Source organism: Triturus cristatus, chromosome 1_1, assembly GCF_964204655.1.
Source record: "Triturus cristatus chromosome 1_1, aTriCri1.1, whole genome shotgun sequence".
Lineage (NCBI taxonomy): Eukaryota > Metazoa > Chordata > Amphibia > Caudata > Salamandridae > Triturus > Triturus cristatus.
Window position 1 is genome coordinate 495,682,286 of NC_140579.1, and position 17,758 is coordinate 495,700,043.

The window sequence follows — 17,758 nt, forward strand, 5'->3', positions numbered from 1 at the left end:
TCTCCTTCCCTCCTCTTGTCTTGCATGCTCCCGCTCTCCTTCCCTACTCTTGTCTTGCATGCTCCCCGCTCTCCTTCCCTCCTCTTGTCTCTCATGCTCCCCGCTCTCCTTCAATAGTCTTGTCTTGCATGCTCCCCGCTCTCCTTCCCTCCTCTTGTCTTGCATGCTCCCGCTCTCCTTCCATCCTCTTGTGTTGCATGCTCCCCGTTCTCCTTCCCTCCTCTTGTCTCTCATGCTCCACGCTCACCTTCAATGCTCTTGTCTTGCATGCTCCTCACTCTCCTTCAATGCTCGTCTCTTGCATGCTCCCCGCTCCCCTTCCCTCCTCTTGTCTTGCATGCTCCCCGCTCTCCTTCAATGCTCTTTTCTTGCATGCTCCCCGCTCTCCTTCAATGCTCTTGTCTTACATGCCCCCCGTTCTCTTTCAATGCTCTTGTCTTGCATGCTCCACGCTCTCCTTCACTGCTCTTGTCTTGTATGCTCCCCGCTCCCCTTCCCTCCTCTTATCTTACATGCTACCCGCTCTCCTTCAATGCTCTTGTCTTACATGCTACCCGCTCTCCTTCAAGGCTTTTGTCTTGCATGCTCCACGCTCTCCTTCCCTCCTCTTGTCTTACATGCTCCCCACTCTCCTTCCGTACTCTTGTCTTGCATGCTCCGCGCTCTCCTTCAATGCTCTTGTCTTGCATGTTCCCCGTTCTCCTTCAAGGCTTTTGTCTTGCATGCTCCCCGCTCTCCTTCCCTCCTCTTGTCTTACATGCTCCCCGCTGTCCTTCCCTCCTCTTGTCTTATATGCTCCCCGCTCTCCTTGCCTCCTCTTTTCTTACATGCTTCCTTCTCTCCTTCAATGCTCTTGTCTTGCATGCTCCCACTCTCCTTCCCTCCTCTTGTCTTGCATGCTCCTCGCTCTCCTTCCCTCCTCTTGTCTCTCTTGCTCCCCGCTCTCCTTCAATGGTCTTGTCTTGCGTGTTCCCTGCTCTCCTTCAATGCTTGTGGTACTGTAAAAATCGGAACCGTGTAGGTGGCATGGTCCCACCATGCCAAGTTTGGTATCAGCGAACCGCACATGAGCAACAAGGTATGTATGGGTGTTTTCGTCATGTTTCACTGATTGTTGGACTTGGCCCTTTTTGCAGGGTCATCCCTAAACTTTTTGCCTTCCTCCTGTATTTTTTCTGACCTGTTGTTGGCTGTTTTATGACTCTGGGCACCTTACCACTGCTGACCAGTGCTAAGGTGCATATGCTCTCCCTATAGTAAAATGTATACATTAAATTGATGTTCATGATTGGTTTATTGGATTCACTGTCAGTCCCCAGTAAAGTGCACCAGGGGTGCCAGGGCTTGTGAATGCCAATGCTGCTGGTGGGCTTGCAGCGCTGGTTGCGCCACCCACAGAAAGCGGCCCTGTAAAATGTGTCTAGGGCCTGCCACCGCAGACCCTGTGCGCGGTCCGGGACCGTCGCGCTGACTGCGCAAGTGCCCCCACTTGCCAGTCCCTAAACCTTCACTTACCTACATATTAGCCACCCCTCTGGTAGGGCCAAGGGCAGGGTGCATTGTAGGCATAAGGTAGGACATGCCCTGTGTGTGTGGCATGTCTTAGTAGTGAATTACAGCCCTTGTCGTTTTTCACTATTGAAGGCTACCTGCTCTCCATAGGCCAGAATGGGCTGCCGGGATCACGCCAACGCTGTGACCTCAGTGGACTCAGAGAGCATGGTAGAAGTGTCAAGTTTAGTATGCCTGAACTCAGAATAATAAAATACTTCTTGTAGTCAAGTTTATTTTCATATCCTGGGTTTGTAAATACTACTTTTAGAAAGTTAGTATTTACTGACCTGACCATCTCAGTCCGCCTCTGCTGTGTGTATGTGTTCTGCCTGGCAACAGTAAGGAGCAGGGTTGGGGAATCCCCAGAGACAGGTTGGCTGCCAGGTGGTGGGTAGAGAGGTGACACCTGGATGGGTGGGAGGAGTACCCCTTGACTCTTGATTAGACCTGTGCTCTGCCACCACAAAGCCGGCGCCACCCCCTGTGGGGCGGCTGATGTCTCTGCCCTGCTGCTGAAAGGAAAGAGCAGAGTCACCATAACAAAGTGCTCCAGAACTGGACTGAGCCAGGCCTAGGCCCCCTGGCGCTAAAGAACAAAAGAATCATGGTATAAAAGTAGGAGCCTGGCTCCTAAGAAATCAGAATCCTGTTTACCACAAAGAACCTCTGCCCGACTAGAAGGAGAAGGAGACGCTGGAGGAGCTGGCCTGCTGCCTGCCTTGCTGAGAAAGGAGAGGAAGAGACTTACTGAAAAGACTTTGCTACTTTGTGCTTGAACATTCTCCAAGGGCTTGATCTGAGCTTGCCCCCTGAACTGAACCCCAGGAACAGTGGGTTCTCTGTGCTTCTTGCTCATCCTCCAATTCGAGCCGTGTGGGCATCCCGCTGGAAAAGAGACTGCGCCCCTCATCGCCCCTCCTAGGGCCGTGACACTCAGGAGCTCGCCTGCCGCAATCCCGTGAGAGCCCCGCTCCGTCCGGAGCCGCTCTCTGTCCCCGGGCCAGGCCGCCTGCATCCCTGTCACCGCCTGCTACTGGAGCGCGCTGACCGCGCTATCACCCCTCCCGCCGGAAGCCGTCCGACGACTGTGATCTACGCCGGGTCATCCAGCTGCACTGACCGTGCCCTGCGACCCCGCTTCGCTATCCCCGGACATCTCAGGCCGCGCCGCCCCCGCTGTGGAGACCCTCCTGCACCGCCGTGCTAAAGGGTCGCTGGCCGCGCCTGCCTACGTGCCCACACCTGCTGATTGAGGACCCAAGAACACTTCCCAAGCTGAGAGTCGCCCCGACCTGTGCCGACTCTCCACATCACGAAAGAAGTTCCAGTATCGGGCTCGGGGCCCGCAACGCCTTATTTCCCCGTTCGCAGGAACCGATCTCTGTGAGTACTGGAACTACAAGTAAAGAGACTACGAACTATCCATTTGAAACTACGAACCAAGAACATTTACCTGCTGTATAACCTGGTGGCCTAGCGAAAACGTTATTGGTCTTGTGATAAGTCTGCTGAGAGATATATACCTTATTTTTACATAAAGAAACGTATTTTTATATATATCCAAGTCTGGTGTCCGTTTCTGGGGGGATTGATGTATTTACTGTGTGTATGATTGTAAGTGCTTAACCAACAACGCCTGAGGAATCGCCTTGGCTGCTCACGCCACGCACCTAGAGGGTGAGCAAGGGTCATTCGCGAGGGGTTATCCTGCGCCCTGACGTGGAGGAGAGGGTTCCTGCTTGACTCAAGGGCAACCTTGCACCAACCAGAGATCCCCGACTCTAACACTGATGAATTCACTGTGTATACGATACTACATATTGTATCCATGGGTTCCATTTTACAGTAGTAGCCATTTTGTGGTTGCCCTCACATAGGCTGCGCACTAAGGCCATGCCTAGGTTTAAAGGACACGTACACCCTCTGTGACTTCTCTCTGACCTGTGCAAGCCGACTCCGCTGCCCGAGGACAATCCTGTCCGGCCGGTTCCTTTCTCGTGGCCTAACGTGATTAGCATCAGGGCTCGACCCATCATAAAGCCCCTGTTCGCACACGATCCCTGACTAAGCTGTTTTCACACCTGACCCTGTTTCCTACTTTATGGCTTGTTTTATGAGCAGGACGTGCCCGTTTTATTGGGGTCTGCTGTTATCTGATGAGGGTTCTGAGCCTTGCTGGGTGCAATAACTGCATGCTTAATGAACTGAAATGTGGGATTGTCATTATGGCTCTGCTGTTCCTTTGAAACTAAAATATGTGAATGACCATTTGTAAAACAGGGGCGGTATTGCCCCCAAAGCGCAATTTTGTGTATATAAGTAAAGACTGGTTTTTGGTTCGGGAGCAGTCTCCTGAGAACATACATCGTGTTGTACTTCTCGGATATCTGTGATTGGTCTGCAGCCAATAAAGCCGTTCTTTGAATTCACCTAGAAGACTCTGTGTTTCTGTGGGTCTGAAACAGGACGAATCCGAAGTCTTAGGGTGTGTTCCCCTGCACCGCTGGGTTCTAAAAACCCGGTACTTCATGCTCTTGTCTTTTATGCTCCCCGCTCTCCTTCCCTCCTCTTGTCTTACATGCTCCCCGCTCTCCTTCCGTCCTCTTGTCTTGCATGCTCCCCGCTCTCCTTCCCTCCTCTTGTCTTGCATGCTCCCGCTCTCCTTCCCTCCTCTTGTCTACCATGCTCCCGCTCTCCTTCCGTCCTCTTGTCTTGCATGCTCCCCGCTCTCCTTCAATGCTCTTGTCTTGCATGCTCCCCGCTCTCCTTCCCTCCTCTTGTCTTGCATGCTCCCGCTCTCCTTCCCTCCTCTTGTCTTGCATGCTCCCCGCTCTCCTTCCCTCCTCTTGTCTCTCATGCTCCCCGCTCTCCTTCAATAGTCTTGTCTTGCATGCTCCCCGCTCTCCTTCAATAGTCTTGTCTTGCATGCTCCCCGCTCTCCATCCCTCCTCTTGTCTTGCATGCTCCCGCTCTCCTTCCTCCTCTTGTCTTGCATGCTGCCCGCTCTCCTTTCCTCCTCTTGTCTTGCATCCCCCGCGCTCTTCTTCCCTTCTCTTGTCTTAAATGCTCCTCACTCTCCCTCCCTCCTCTTGTCTTACATGCTCTCCGCTCTACTTCCCTGCTCTTATCTTGCATGCTCCCCACTCTCCGTCAATGCTCTTGTCTTGCATGCTCCCCACTCTCCTTCAATGCTCTTGTCTTGCATGCTGCCTACTCTCCTGCCCTCCTCTAGTCTTGCATGCTCCCCGCTCTCCTTCCCTCTTCTTATCTTGCATGCTCCCCGCACTCCTTCAATGCTCTTATCTTGCATGCTCCCCACTCTCCTTCAATGCTCTTGTCTTACATGCTGCCTGCTCTCCTTGTCTCCTCTTGTCTTGCATGCTCTGTGCTCACCTTCCCTCCTCTTGTCTTGTATGCTGCCCGCTCTCCTTCCCTCCTCTTGTCTTACATGCTCCCCGCTCGCCTTCCCTCCTCTTGTCTTACATGGTCCCCGCTCTCCTTCAATGCTCTTGTCTAACATGCTCCTCGCTCTTTCAATGCTCTTATCTTGCATTCTCCCCACTCTCCTTCAAAGCGCTTGACTTGCATGCTCCCCACTCTCCTTCAATGCTTTTGTCTTGCATACTCCCCGCTCTCCTTCAAAGCTCTTTTCTTGCATGCTCCCGCTCTCCTTCCTTCCTCTTGTCTTGCATGCTCCTCGCTCTCCTTCCCTCCTCTTGTCTCTCATGCTCTCCGCTCTCCTTCAATGGTCTTGTCTTGCATGCTCCCTGCTCTCCTTCAATGCTCTTGTCTTGCATGCTCCCCGCTCTCCTTCCCTCCTTTTGTCTTGCATGCTCCCCGCTCTCCTTCAATGCTCTTGTCTTGCATGCTCCCCGCTCTCCTTCAATGCTCTTGTCTTGCATGCTCCCCGCTCTCCTTCCCTCCTTTTGTCTTGCATGCTCCCCGCTCTCCTTCAATGCTCTTGTCTTGCATGCTCCCTGCTCTCCTTCCCTCCTCTTGTCTTGCCAGCTCCCGCTCTCCGTCCCTCCTCTTGTGTTGCATGCTCCCCGCTCTCCTTCCCTCCTCTTGTCTCTCATGCTCCATGCTCTCCTTCAATAGTCTTGTCTTGCATGCTCCCCGCTCTCCTTCAATAGTCTTGTCTTGCATGTTCCCCGTTCTCCTTCAAAGCTTTTGTCTTGCATGCTCCTGCTCTCCTTCAATAGACTTGTCTTGCATGTTCCCCGCTCTCCTTCCCTCCTCTTGTCTTACATGCTCCCCGCTGTCCTTCCCTCCTCTTGTCTTATATGCTCCCCGCACTCCTTGCCTCCTCTTTTCATACATGCTTCCTTCTCTCCTTCAATGCTCTTGTCTTGCATGCTCCCGCTCTCCTTCCCTCCTCTTGTCTTGCATGCTCCTCGCTATCCTTCCCTCCTCTTCTCTCTCATGCTCCCCGCTCTCCTTCAATGGTCCTATCTTGCATGCTCCCTGCTCTCCTTCAATGCTTTTGTCTTTTATGCCCCGCGCTCTGCTTCCCTCCTCTTGTCTTACATGGTCTCCGCTCTCCTTCCGTCCTCTTTTCTTGCATGCTCCCCGCTCTCCTTCAATGCTCTTGCCTTGCATGCTCCCCACTCTCCTTCCCTCCTCTTGTCTTGCATGCTCCCACTATCCTTCCCTCCTGTTGTCTTACATGCTCCCCACTCTCCTTCCCTCCTCTTGTCTCTCATGCTCCTCGCTCTCCTTCAATGCTCTTGTCTTTATTGTTCCCCGTTCTCCTTCAAGGCTTTTGTCTTGCATGCTCCCCGCTCTCCTTCCTTCCTCTTGTCTTACATGCTCCCTGCTGTCCATCCGTCCTCTTGTCTTATATGCTCCCCGCTCTCCTTGTCTCCTCTTTTCTTACATGCTTCCTTCTCTTCTTCAATGCTCTTGTCTTGCATGCTCCCGCTCTCCTTCCCTCCTCTTGTCTTGCATGCTCCTCACTCTCCTTCCCTCCTCTTGTCTCTCATGCTCCCCGCTCTCCTTCAATGCTCTTGTCTTTTATGCTCCCTGCTCTCCTTCAATGCTCTTGTCTTTTATGCTCCCCGCTGTCCTTCCCTCCTCTTGTCTTGCATGCTCCCCACTCTCCTTTCGTCCTCTTGTCTTGCATGCTCCCCGCTCTCCTTCAATGTTCTTGTCTTCCTTGCTCCCCGCTCTCCTTCCCTCCTCTTGTCTCTCATGCTCCCCGCTCTCCTTCAATAGTCTTGTCTTGCATGCTCCCCGCTCTCCTTCCCTCCTCTTGTCTTACATGCTCCCCGCTCTCCTTCAATAGTCTTGTCTTGCATGCTCCCCGCTCTCCTTCCCTCCTCTTGTCTTACATGCTCCCCGCTCTCCTTCAATGCTCTTGTCTTGCATGCTCCCCGCTCTCCTTCCCTCCTTTTGTCTTGCATGCTCCCCGCTCTCCTTCAATGCTCTTGTCTTGCATGCTCCCACTCTCCGTCCCTCCTCTTGTGTTGCATGCTCCCCGCTCTCCTTCCCTCCTCTTGTCTTACATGCTCCCCGCTCTCCTTCAATGCTCTTGTCTTACATACTCCCCGCTCTCCTTCCCTCCTTTTGTCTTGCATGCTCCCCGCTCTCCTTCAATGCTCTTGTCTTGCATGCTCCCGCTCTCCGTCCCTCCTCTTGTGTTGCATGCTCCCCGCTCTCCTTCCCTCCTCTTGTCTCTCATGCTCCATGCTCTCCTTCAATAGTCTTGTCTTGCATGCTCCCCGCTCTCCTTCAATGCTCTTGTCTTGCATGCTCCCCACTCTCCTCAATGCTCTTCTCTTGCATGCTCCCCGCTCCCCTTCCCTCCTCTTGTCTTGCATGCTCCCCACTCTCCTCAATGCTCTTCTCTTGCATGCTCCCCGCTCCCCTTCCCTCCTCTTGTCTTGCATGCTCCCCGCTCCCCTTCCCTCCTTTTCTTACATGCTCCCCGCTCTCCTACAATAGTCTTGTCTTGCATGCTGCCCGCTCTCCTTCCTTCCTCTTGTCTTACATGCTCTCTGTTCTCTTTGCCTCCTCTTGTCTTGCATGCTCCGCGCTCTCCTTCCCTATTCTTGTCTTGCATGCTCCACGCTCTCCTTCCCTCCTCTTGTCTTGCAAGCTCCGTGCTCTCCTACCCTGCTCTTGTCATGCATGCTTCATGCTCTCCTTCCCTCCTATTGTCTTTCATGCTCCACGCTCTTCTTCAATGTTCTTGTCTTGCATGTTGCCCGCTCTCCTTCCCTCCTCTTGTCTTGCATGCTGCCCGCTCTCCTTCAATAGTCTTGTCTTGCATGCTCCCCCCTCTCCTTCAATAGTCTTGTCTTGCATGTTCCCCGTACTCCTTCAAGGCTTTTGTCTTGCATGCTCCCCGCTCTCCTTCCCTCCTCTTGTCTTACATGCTCCCTGTTGTCCTTCCCTCCTCTTGTCTTATATGTTCCCCGCTCTCCTTGCCTCCTCTTGTCTTACATGCTTCCTTCTCTCCTTCAATGCTCTTGTCTTGCATGCTCCCTCTCTCCTTCCCTCCTCTTGTCTTGCATGCTCCTCGCTCTCCTTCCCTCCTCTTGTCTCTCTTGCTCCCCGCTCTCCTTCAATGGTCTTGTCTTGCATGTTCCCTGCTCTCCTTCAATGTTCTTGTCTTTTATGCTCCCTGCTCTCCTTCCCTCCTCTTGTCTTACATGCTCCCCGCTCTCCTTCCGTCCTCTTGTCTTGCATGCTCCCCGCTCTCCTTCCCTCCTCTTGTCTTGCATGCTCCCGCTCTCCTTCCCTCCTCTTGTCTTGCATGCTCCCGCTCTCCTTCCGTCCTCTTGTCTTGCATGCTCCCCGCTCTCTTTCAATGCTCTTGTCTTGCATGCTCCCCGCTCTCCTTCCCTCCTCTTGTCTTGCATGCTCCCGCTCTCCTTTCCTCCTTTTGTCGGGCATGCTCCCCGCTCTCCTTCCCTCCTCTTGTCTCTCATGCTCCCCGCTCTCCTTTAATAGTCTTGTCTTGCATGCTCCCCGCTCTCCTTCAATAGTCTTGTCTTGCATGCTCCCCGCTCTCCTTCCCTCCTCTTGTCTTGCATGCTCCCACTCTCCTTGCCTCCTCTTGTCTTGCATGCCCCGCGCTCTTCTTCCCTCCTCTTGTCTTAAATGCTCCTCACTCTCCTTCCCTCCTCTTGTCTTACATGCTCTCCGCTCTACTTCCCTGCTCTTATCTTGCATGCTCCCCACTCTCCGCTAATGCTTTTGTCTTGCATGCTCCCCACTCTCCTTCAATGCTCTTGTCTTGCATGCTGCCTACTCTCCTTCCCTCCTCTTGTCTTGCATGCTCCCCGCTCTCCTTCCCTCTTCTTATCTTGCATGCTCACCGCTCTCCTTCAATGCTCTTATCTTGCATGCTCCCCACTCTCCTTCAATGCTCTTGTCTTACATGCTGCCTGCTCTCCTTGTCTCCTCTTGTCTTGCATGCTCCGTTCTCTCCTTCCCTCCTCATGCCTTGTATGCTGCCCGCTCTCCTTCCATACTCTTGTCTTACATGCTCCCCGCTCGCCTTCCCTCCTCTTGTCTTACATGGTCCCCGCTCTCCTTCAATGCTCTTGTCTAACATGCTCCTCGCTCTCTTTCAATGCTCTCATCTTGCATGCGCCCCACTCTCCTTCAAAGCTCTTGACTTGCATGCTCCCCACTCTCCTTCAATGCTTTTGTCTTGCATACGCCCCGCTCTCCTTCAAAGCTCTTTTCTTGCATGCTCCCGCTCTCCTTCCTTCCTCTTGTCTTGCATGCTCCTCGCTCTCCTTCCCTCCTCTTGTCTCTCATGCTCCCCACTCTCCTTCAATGGTCTTGTCTTGCATGCTCCCTGCTCTCTTTCAATGCTCTTGTCTTTTATGCTCCCCACTCTCCTTCCCTCCTCTTGTCTTACATGCTCCCCGCTCTCCTTCAATGCTCTTGTCTTGCATGCGCCCCACTCTCTTTCAAAGCTCTTGACTTGCATGCTCCCCACTCTCCTTCAATGCTTTTGTCTTGCATACGCCCCGCTCTCCTTCAAAGCTCTTTTCTTGCATGCTCCCGCTCTCCTTCCTTCCTCTTGTCTTGCATGCTCCTCGCTCTCCTTCCCTCCTCTTGTCTCTCATGCTCCCCGCTCTCCTTCAATGGTCTTGTCTTGCATGCTCCCTGCTCTTTTTCAATGCTCTTGTCTTTTATGCTCCCCACTCTCCTTCCCTCCTCTTGTCTTACATGCTACCCGCTCTCCTTCAATGCTCTTGTCTTGCATGCTCCCCGCTCTCCTTCCCTCCCTTTGTCTTGCATGCTCCCCGCTCTCCTTCAGTACTCTTGTCTTGCATGCTCCCCGCTCTCCTTCCCTCCTCTTGTCTTGCATGCTCCCGCTCTCCGTCCCTCCTCTTGTGTTGCACGCTCCCCGCTCTCCGTCCCTCCTCTTGTCTCTCATGCTCCATGCTCTCCTTCAATAGTCTTGTCTTGCATGCTCCCCGCTCTCCTTCAATAGCCTTGTCTTGCATGTTCCCCGTTCTCCTTCAAGGCTTTTGTCTTGCATGCTCCCGCTCTCCTTCAATAGTCTTGTCTTGCTTGCTCCCCGCTCTCCTTCCCTCCTCTGGTCTTACATGCTCCCCGCTGTCCTTCCCTCCTCTTGTCTTATATGCTCCCCGCTCTCCTTGCCTCCTCTTTTCATACATGCTTCCTTCTCTCCTTCAATGCTCTTGTCTTGCATGCTCCCGCTCTCCTTCCCTCCTCTTGTCTTGCATGCTCCTCGCTATCCTTCCCTCCTCTTCTCTCTCATGCTCCCCGCTTTCCTTCAATGGTCTTATCTTGCATGCTCCCTGCTCTCCTTCAATGCTTTTGTCTTTTATGCTCCGCGCTCTGCTTTCCTCCTCTTGTCTTACATGCTCCCCGCTCTCCTTCCGTCCTCTTGTCTTGAATGCTCACCGCTCTCCTTCAATGCTCTTGCCTTGCATGCTCCCCGTTCTCCTTCCCTCCTCTTGTCTTGCATGCTCCCGCTATCCTTCCCTCCTCTTGTCTTACATGCTCCCCACTCTCCTTCCCTCCTCTTGTCTCTCATGCTCCTCGCTCTCCTTCAATGCTCTTGTCTTTATTGTTCCCCGTTCTCCTTCAAGCCTTTTGTCTTGCATGCTCCCCGCTCTCCTTCCCTCCTCTTGTCTTACATGCTCCCTGCTGTCCATCCTTCCACTTGTCTTATATGCTCCCCGCTCTCCTTGCCTCCTCTTTTCTTACATGTTTCCTTCTCTCCTTCAATGCTCTTGTCTTGCATGCTCCCGCTCTCCTTCCCTCCTCCCCTCCTCCCCTCCTCTTGTCTTGCATGCTCCTCGCTCTCCTTCCCTCCTCTAGTCTCTCATGCTCCCCGCTCTCCTTCAAAGGTCTTGTCTTGCATGCTCCCTGCTCTCCTTCCCTCCTCTTGTCTTGCATGCTCCCCACTCTCCTTTCGTCCTCTTGTCTTGCATGCTCCCCGCTCTCCTTCAATTTCTTGTCTTGCATGCTCCCCCTCTGCTTCCCTCCTCTTGTCTCTCATGCTCCCCGCTCTCCTTCAATAGTCTTGTCTTGCATGCTCCCCGCTCTCCTTCAATAGTCTTGTCTTGCAAGCTCCCCGCTCTCCTTTAATGCTCTTGTCTTTTATACTCCCCGCTCTCCTTCAATGCTCTTGTCTTGCATGCTCCCCACTCTCCTCAATGCTCTTGTCTTGCATGCTCCCCGCTCCCCTTCCCTCCTCTTGTCTTACATGCTCCCCGCTCTCCTACAATGGTCTTGTCTTGCATGCTCCCCGCTCTCCTTCCCTCCTCCTGTCTTGCATGCTCCCCGCTCTCCTTCAATAGTCTTGTCTTGCAAGCTCCCTGCTCTCCTTCAATGCTCTTGTCTTTTATACTCCCCGCTCTCCTTCAATGCTCTTGTCTTGCATGCTCCCCACTCTCCTCAATGCTCTTCTCTTGCATGCTCCCCGCTCCCCTTCCCTCCTCTTGTCTTGCATGCTCCCCGCTCTCCTTCAATGCTCTTGCCTTGCATGCTCCCCGCTCCCCTTCCCTCCTCTTGTCTTACATGCTCCCCGCTCTCCTACAATGGTTTTGTCTTGCATGCTCCCCGCTCTCCTTCCCTCCTCCTGTCTTACATGTTCCCTGTTCTCTTTGCCTCCTCTTGTCTTGCAAGCTCCGTGCTCTCCTACCCTGCTCTTGTCATGCATGCTTCATGCTCTCCTTCCCTCCTATTGTCTTTCATGCTCCACGCTCTCCTTGCCTCCTCTTTTCTTACATGCTTCCTTCTCTACTTCAATGCTCTTGTCTTGCATGCTCCCGCTCTCCTTCCCTCCTCTTGTCTTGCATGCTCCTCGCTTTCCTTCCCTCCTCTTGTCTCTCATGCTCCCCGCTCTCCTTCAATGGTCTTGTCTTGCATGCTCCCTGCTCTCCTTCAATGCTCTTGTCTTTTATGCTCCCACCTCTCCTTCCCTCCTCTTGTCTTACATGCTCCCCGCTCTCCTTTCGTCCTCTTGTCTTGCATGCTCCTCGCCTTCCTTCCCTCCTCTTGTCTCTCATGCTCCCCGCTCCCCTTCAATGCTCTTGTCTTTTATGTTCCCAGCTCTCCTTCCCTCCTCTTGTCTTACATGCTCCCCGCTCTCCTTTCGTCCTCTTGTCTTGCATGCTCCCCGCTCTCCTTCCCTCCTCTTGTCTTATATGCTCCCCGCTCTCCTTCCCTCCTCTTGTCTCTCTTGCTCTCCGCTCTCCTTCAATGGTCTTGTCTTGCATGTTCCCCGTTCTCCTTCACGGCTTTTGTCTTGCATGCTCCCCGCTCTCCTTCCCTCCTCTAGTCTTACATGCTCCCCGCTGTCCTTCCCTCCTCTTGTCTTATATGCTCCCCGCTCTCCTTCCCTCCTCTTGTCTCTCTTGCTCTCCGCTCTCCTTCAATGGTCTTGTCTTGCATGTTCCCTGCTCTCCTTCAATGCTCTTGTCTTTTATGCTCCCCGCTCTCCTTCCCTCCTCTTGTCTCACATCCTTCCCGCTCTCCTTCAATCCTCTTGTCTTGCATGCTCCCCGCTCTCCTTCCCTCCTTTTGTCTTGCATGCTCCCCGCTCTCCTTCAATAGTGTTGTCTTGCATGCTCCCCACTCTCCTTCCCTCCTCTTGTCTTGCATGCTCCCGCTCTCCTTCCTCCTCTTGTCTTGCATGCTGCCCGCTCTCCTTGCCTCCTCTTGTCTTGCATGCCCCGCGCTCTTCTTCCCTCCTCTTGTCTTAAATGCTCCTCACTCTCCTTCCCTCCTCTTGTCCTACATGCTCTCCGCTCTACTTCCCTGCTCTTATCTTGCATGATCCCCACTCTCCGTCAATGCTCTTGTCTTGCATGCTCCCCACTCTCCTTCAATGCTCTTGTCTTGCATGCTGCCTACTCTCCTTCACTCCTCTTGTCTTGCATGCTCCCCGCTCTCCTTCCCTCTTCTTATCTTGCATCTTTCCCGCTCTCCTTCAATGCTCTTATCTTGCATGCTCCCCACTCTCCTTCAATGCTCTTGTCTTACATGCTGCCTGCTCTCCTTGTCTCCTCTTGTCTTGCATGCTCCGTGCTCTCCTTCCCTCCTCTTGTCTTGTATGCTGCCCGCTCTCCTTCCCTCCTCTTGTCTTACATGCTCCCCGCTCTCCTTCAATGCTCTTGTCTAACATGCTCCCCACTCTCCTCAATGCTCTTCTCTTGCATGCTCCCCGCTCCCCTTCCCTCCTCTTGTCTTGCATGCTCCCCGCTCTCCTTCAATGCTCTTGTCTTGCATGCTCCCGCTCTCCTTCAATAGTCTTGTCTTGCTTGCTCCCCGCTCTCCTTCCCTCCTCTGGTCTTACATGCTCCCCGCTGTCCTTCCCTCCTCTTGTCTTATATGCTCCCCGCTCTCCTTGCCTCCTCTTTTCATACATGCTTCCTTCTCTCCTTCAATGATCTTGTCTTGCATGCTCCCGCTCTCCTTCCCTCCTCTTGTCTTGCATGCTCCTCGCTATCCTTCCCTCCTCTTCTCTCTCATGCTCCCCGCTTTCCTTCAATGGTCTTATCTTGCATGCTCCCTGCTCTCCTTCAATGCTTTTGTCTTTTATGCTCCGCGCTCTGCTTTCCTCCTCTTGTCTTACATGCTCCCCGCTCTCCTTCCGTCCTCTTGTCTTGAATGCTCGCCGCTCTCCTTCAATGCTCTTGCCTTGCATGCTCCCCGCTCTCTTTCCCTCCTCTTGTCTTGCATGCTCCCGCTATCCTTCCCTCCTCTTGTCTTACATGCTCCCCACTCTCCTTCCCTCCTCTTGTCTCTCATGCTCCTCGCTCTCCTTCAATGCTCTTGTCTTTATTGTTCCCCGTTCTCCTTCAAGCCTTTTGTCTTGCATGCTCCCCGCTCTCCTTCCCTCCTCTTGTCTTACATGCTCCCTGCTGTCCATCCTTCCACTTGTCTTATATGCTCCCCGCTCTCCTTGCCTCCTCTTTTCTTACATGCTTCCTTCTCTCCTTCAATGCTCTTGTCTTGCATGCTCCCGCTCTCCTTCCCTCCTCCCCTCCTCCCCTCCTCTTGTCTTGCATGCTCCCCGCTCTCCTTTAATGGTCTTGTCTTGCATGCTCCCTGCTCTCCTTCCCTCCTCTTGTCTTGCATGCTCCCCACTCTCCTTTCGTCCTCTTGTCTTGCATGATCCCCGCTCTCCTTCAATTTCTTGTCTTGCATGCTCCCCCTCTCCTTCCCTCCTCTTGTCTCTCATGCTCCCCGCTCTCCTTCAATAGTCTTGTCTTGCATGCTCCCCGCTCTCCTTCAATAGTCTTGTCTTGCAAGCTCCCCGCTCTCCTTCAATGCTCTTGTCTTTTATACTCCCCGCTCTCCTTCAATGCTCTTGTCTTGCATGCTCCCCACTCTCCTCAATGCTCTTCTCTTTCATGCTCCCTGCTCCCCTTCCCTCCTCTTGTCTTGCATGCTCCCCCGCTCTCCTTCAATGCTCTTGTCTTGCATGCTCCCCGCTCCCCTTCCCTCCTCTTGTCTTACATGCTCCCCGCTCTCCTACAATGGTCTTGTCTTGCATGCTCCCCGCTCTCCTTCCCTCCTCCTGTCTTGCATGCTCCCCGCTCTCCTTCAATAGTCTTGTCTTGCAAGCTCCCCGCTCTCCTTCAATGCTCTTGTCTTTTATACTCCCCGCTCTCCTTCAATGCTCTTGTCTTGCATGCTCCCCACTCTCCTCAATGCTCTTCTCTTGCATGCTCCCCGCTCCCCTTCCCTCCTCTTGTCTTGCATGCTCCCCGCTCTCCTTCAATGCTCTTGCCTTGCATGCTCCCCGCTCCCCTTCCCTACTCTTGTCTTACATGCTCCCCGCTCTCCTACAATGGTTTTGTCTTGCATGCTCCCCGCTCTCCTTCCCTCCTCCTGTCTTACATGTTCCCTGTTCTCCTTGCCTCCTCTTGTCTTGCAAGCTCCGTGCTCTCCTACCCTGCTCTTGTCATGCATGCTTCATGCTCTCCTTCCCTCCTATTGTCTTTCATGCTCCACGCTCTCCTTGCCTCCTCTTTTCTTACATGCTTCCTTCTCTCCTTCAATGCTCTTGTCTTGCATGCTCCCGCTCTCCTTCCCTCCTCTTGTCTTGCATGCTCCTCGCTTTCCTTCCCTCCTCTTGTCTCTCATGCTCCCCGCCCTCCTTCAATGGTCTTGTCTTGCATGCTCCCTGCTCTCCTTCAATGCTCTTGTCTTTTATGCTCCCACCTCTCCTTCCCTCCTCTTGTCTTACATGCTCCCCGCTCTCCTTTCGTCCTCTTGTCTTGCATGCTCCTCGCTTTCCTTCCCTCCTCTTGTCTCTCATGCTCCCCGCTCCCCTTCAATGCTCTTGTCTTTTATCCTCCCAGCTCTCCTTCCCTCCTCTTGTCTTACATGCTCCCCGCTCTCCTTTCGTCCTCTTGTCTTGCATGCTCCCCGCTCTCCTTCCCTCCTCTTGTCTTATATGCTCCCCGCTCTCCTTCCCTCCTCTTGTCTCTCTTGCTCTCCGCTCTCCTTCAATGGTCTTGTCTTGCAAGTTCCCCGTTCTCCTTCACGGCTTTTGTCTTGCATGCTCCCCGCTCTCCTTCCCTCCTCTAGTCTTACATGCTCCCCACTGTCCTTCCCTCCTCTTGTCTTATATGCTCCCCGCTCTCCTTCCCTCCTCTTGTCTCTCTTGCTCTCCGCTCTCCTTCAATGGTCTTGTCTTGCATGTTCCCTGCTCTCCTTCAATGCTCTTGTCTTTTATGCTCCCCGCTCTCCTTCCCTCCTCTTGTCCCACATCCTTCCCGCTCTCCTTCAATCCTCTTGTCTTGCATGCTCCCCGCTCTCCTTCCCTCCTTTTGTCTTGCATGCTCCCCGCTCTCCTTCAATAGTGTTGTCTTGCATGCTCCCCACTCTCCTTCCCTCCTCTTGTCTTGCATGCTCCCGCTCTCCTTCCTCCTCTTGTCTTGCATGCTGCCCGCTCTCCTTGCCTCCTCTTGTCTTGCATGCCCCGCGCTCTTCTTCCCTCCTCTTGCCTTAAATGCTCCTCACTCTCCTTCCCTCCTCTTGTCCTACATGCTCTCCGCTCTACTTCCCTGCTCTTATCTTGCATGATCCCCACTCTCCGTCAATGCTCTTGTCTTGCATGCTCCCCACTCTCCTTCAATGCTCTTGTCTTGCATGCTGCCTACTCTCCTTCACTCCTCTTGTCTTGCATGCTCCCCGCTCTCCTTCCCTCTTCTTATCTTGCATCTTTCCCGCTCTCCTTCAATGCTCTTATCTTGCATGCTCCCCACTCTCCTTCAATGCTCTTGTCTTACATGCTGCCTGCTCTCCTTGTCTCCTCTAGTCTTGCATGCTCCGTGCTCTCCTTCCCTCCTCTTGTCTTGTATGCTGCCCGCTCTCCTTCCCTCCTCTTGTCTTACATGCTCCCCGCTCGCCTTCCCTCCTCTTGTCTTACATGCTCCCCGCTCTCCTTCAATGCTCTTGTCTAACATGCTCTCCACTCTCCTCAATGCTCTTCTCTTGCATGCTCCCCGCTCCCCTTCCCTCCTCTTGTCTTGCATGCTCCCCGCTCTCCTTCAATGCTCTTGTCTTGCATGCTCCCCGCTCCCCTTCCCTCCTCTTGTCTTACATGCTCCCCGCTCTCCTACAATGGTCTTGTCTTGCATGCTCCCCGCTCTCCTTCCCTCCTCCTGTCTTACATGTTCCCTGTTCTCCTTGCCTCCTCTTGTCTTGCAAGCTCCGTGCTCTCCTACCCTGCTCTTGTCATGCATGCTTCATGCTCTCCTTCCCTCCTATTGTCTTTCATGCTCCACGCTCTCCTTGCCTCCTCTTTTCTTTCATGCTTCCTTCTTTCCTTCAATGCTCTTGTCCTGCATGCTCCCCACTCTCCTTCAATGCTCTTGTCTTGCATGCTGCCTACTCTCCTTCACTCCTCTTGTCTCTTGCATGCTCCCCGCTCTCCTTCCCTCTTCTTATCTTGCATCTTTCCCGCTCTCCTTCAATGCTCTTATCTTGCATGCTCCCCACTCTCATTCAATGCTCTTGTCTTACATGCTGCCTGCTCTCCTTGTCTCCTCTTGTCTTGCATGCTCCGTGCTCTCCTTCCCTCCTCTTGTCTTGTATGCTGCCCGCTCTCCTTCCCTCCTCTTGTCTTACATGCTCCCCGCTCGCCTTCCCTCCTCTTGTCTTTTATACTCCCCGCTCTCCTTCAATGCTCTTGTCTTGCATGCTCCCCACTCTCCTCAATGCTCTTCTCTTGCATGCTCCCCGCTCCCCTTCCCTCCTCTTGTCTTGCATGCTCCCCGCTCTCCTTCAAAGCTCTTGTCTTGCATGCTCCCCGCTCCCCTTCCCTCCTCTTGTCTTACATGCTCCCCGCTCTCCTACAATGGTCTTGTCTTGCATGCTCCCCGCTCTCCTTCCCTCCTCCTGTCTGACATGTTCCCCGTTCTCCTTGCCTCCTCTTGTCTTGCAAGCTCCGTGCTCTCCTACCCTGCTCTTGTCATGCATGCTTCATGCTCTCCTTCCCTCCTATTGTCTTTCATGCTCCACGCTCTCCTTGCCTCCTCTTTTCTTACATGCTTCCTTCTCTCCTTCAATGGTCTTGTCTTGCATGCTCCCTGCTCTCCTTCAATGCTCTTGTCTTTTATGCTCCCACCTCTCCTTCCCTCCTCTTGTCTTACATGCTCCCCGCTCTCCTTTCGTCCTCTTGTCTTGCATGCTCCTCGCTTTCCTTCCCTCCTCTTGTCTCTCATGCTCCCCGCTCCCCTTCAATGCTCTT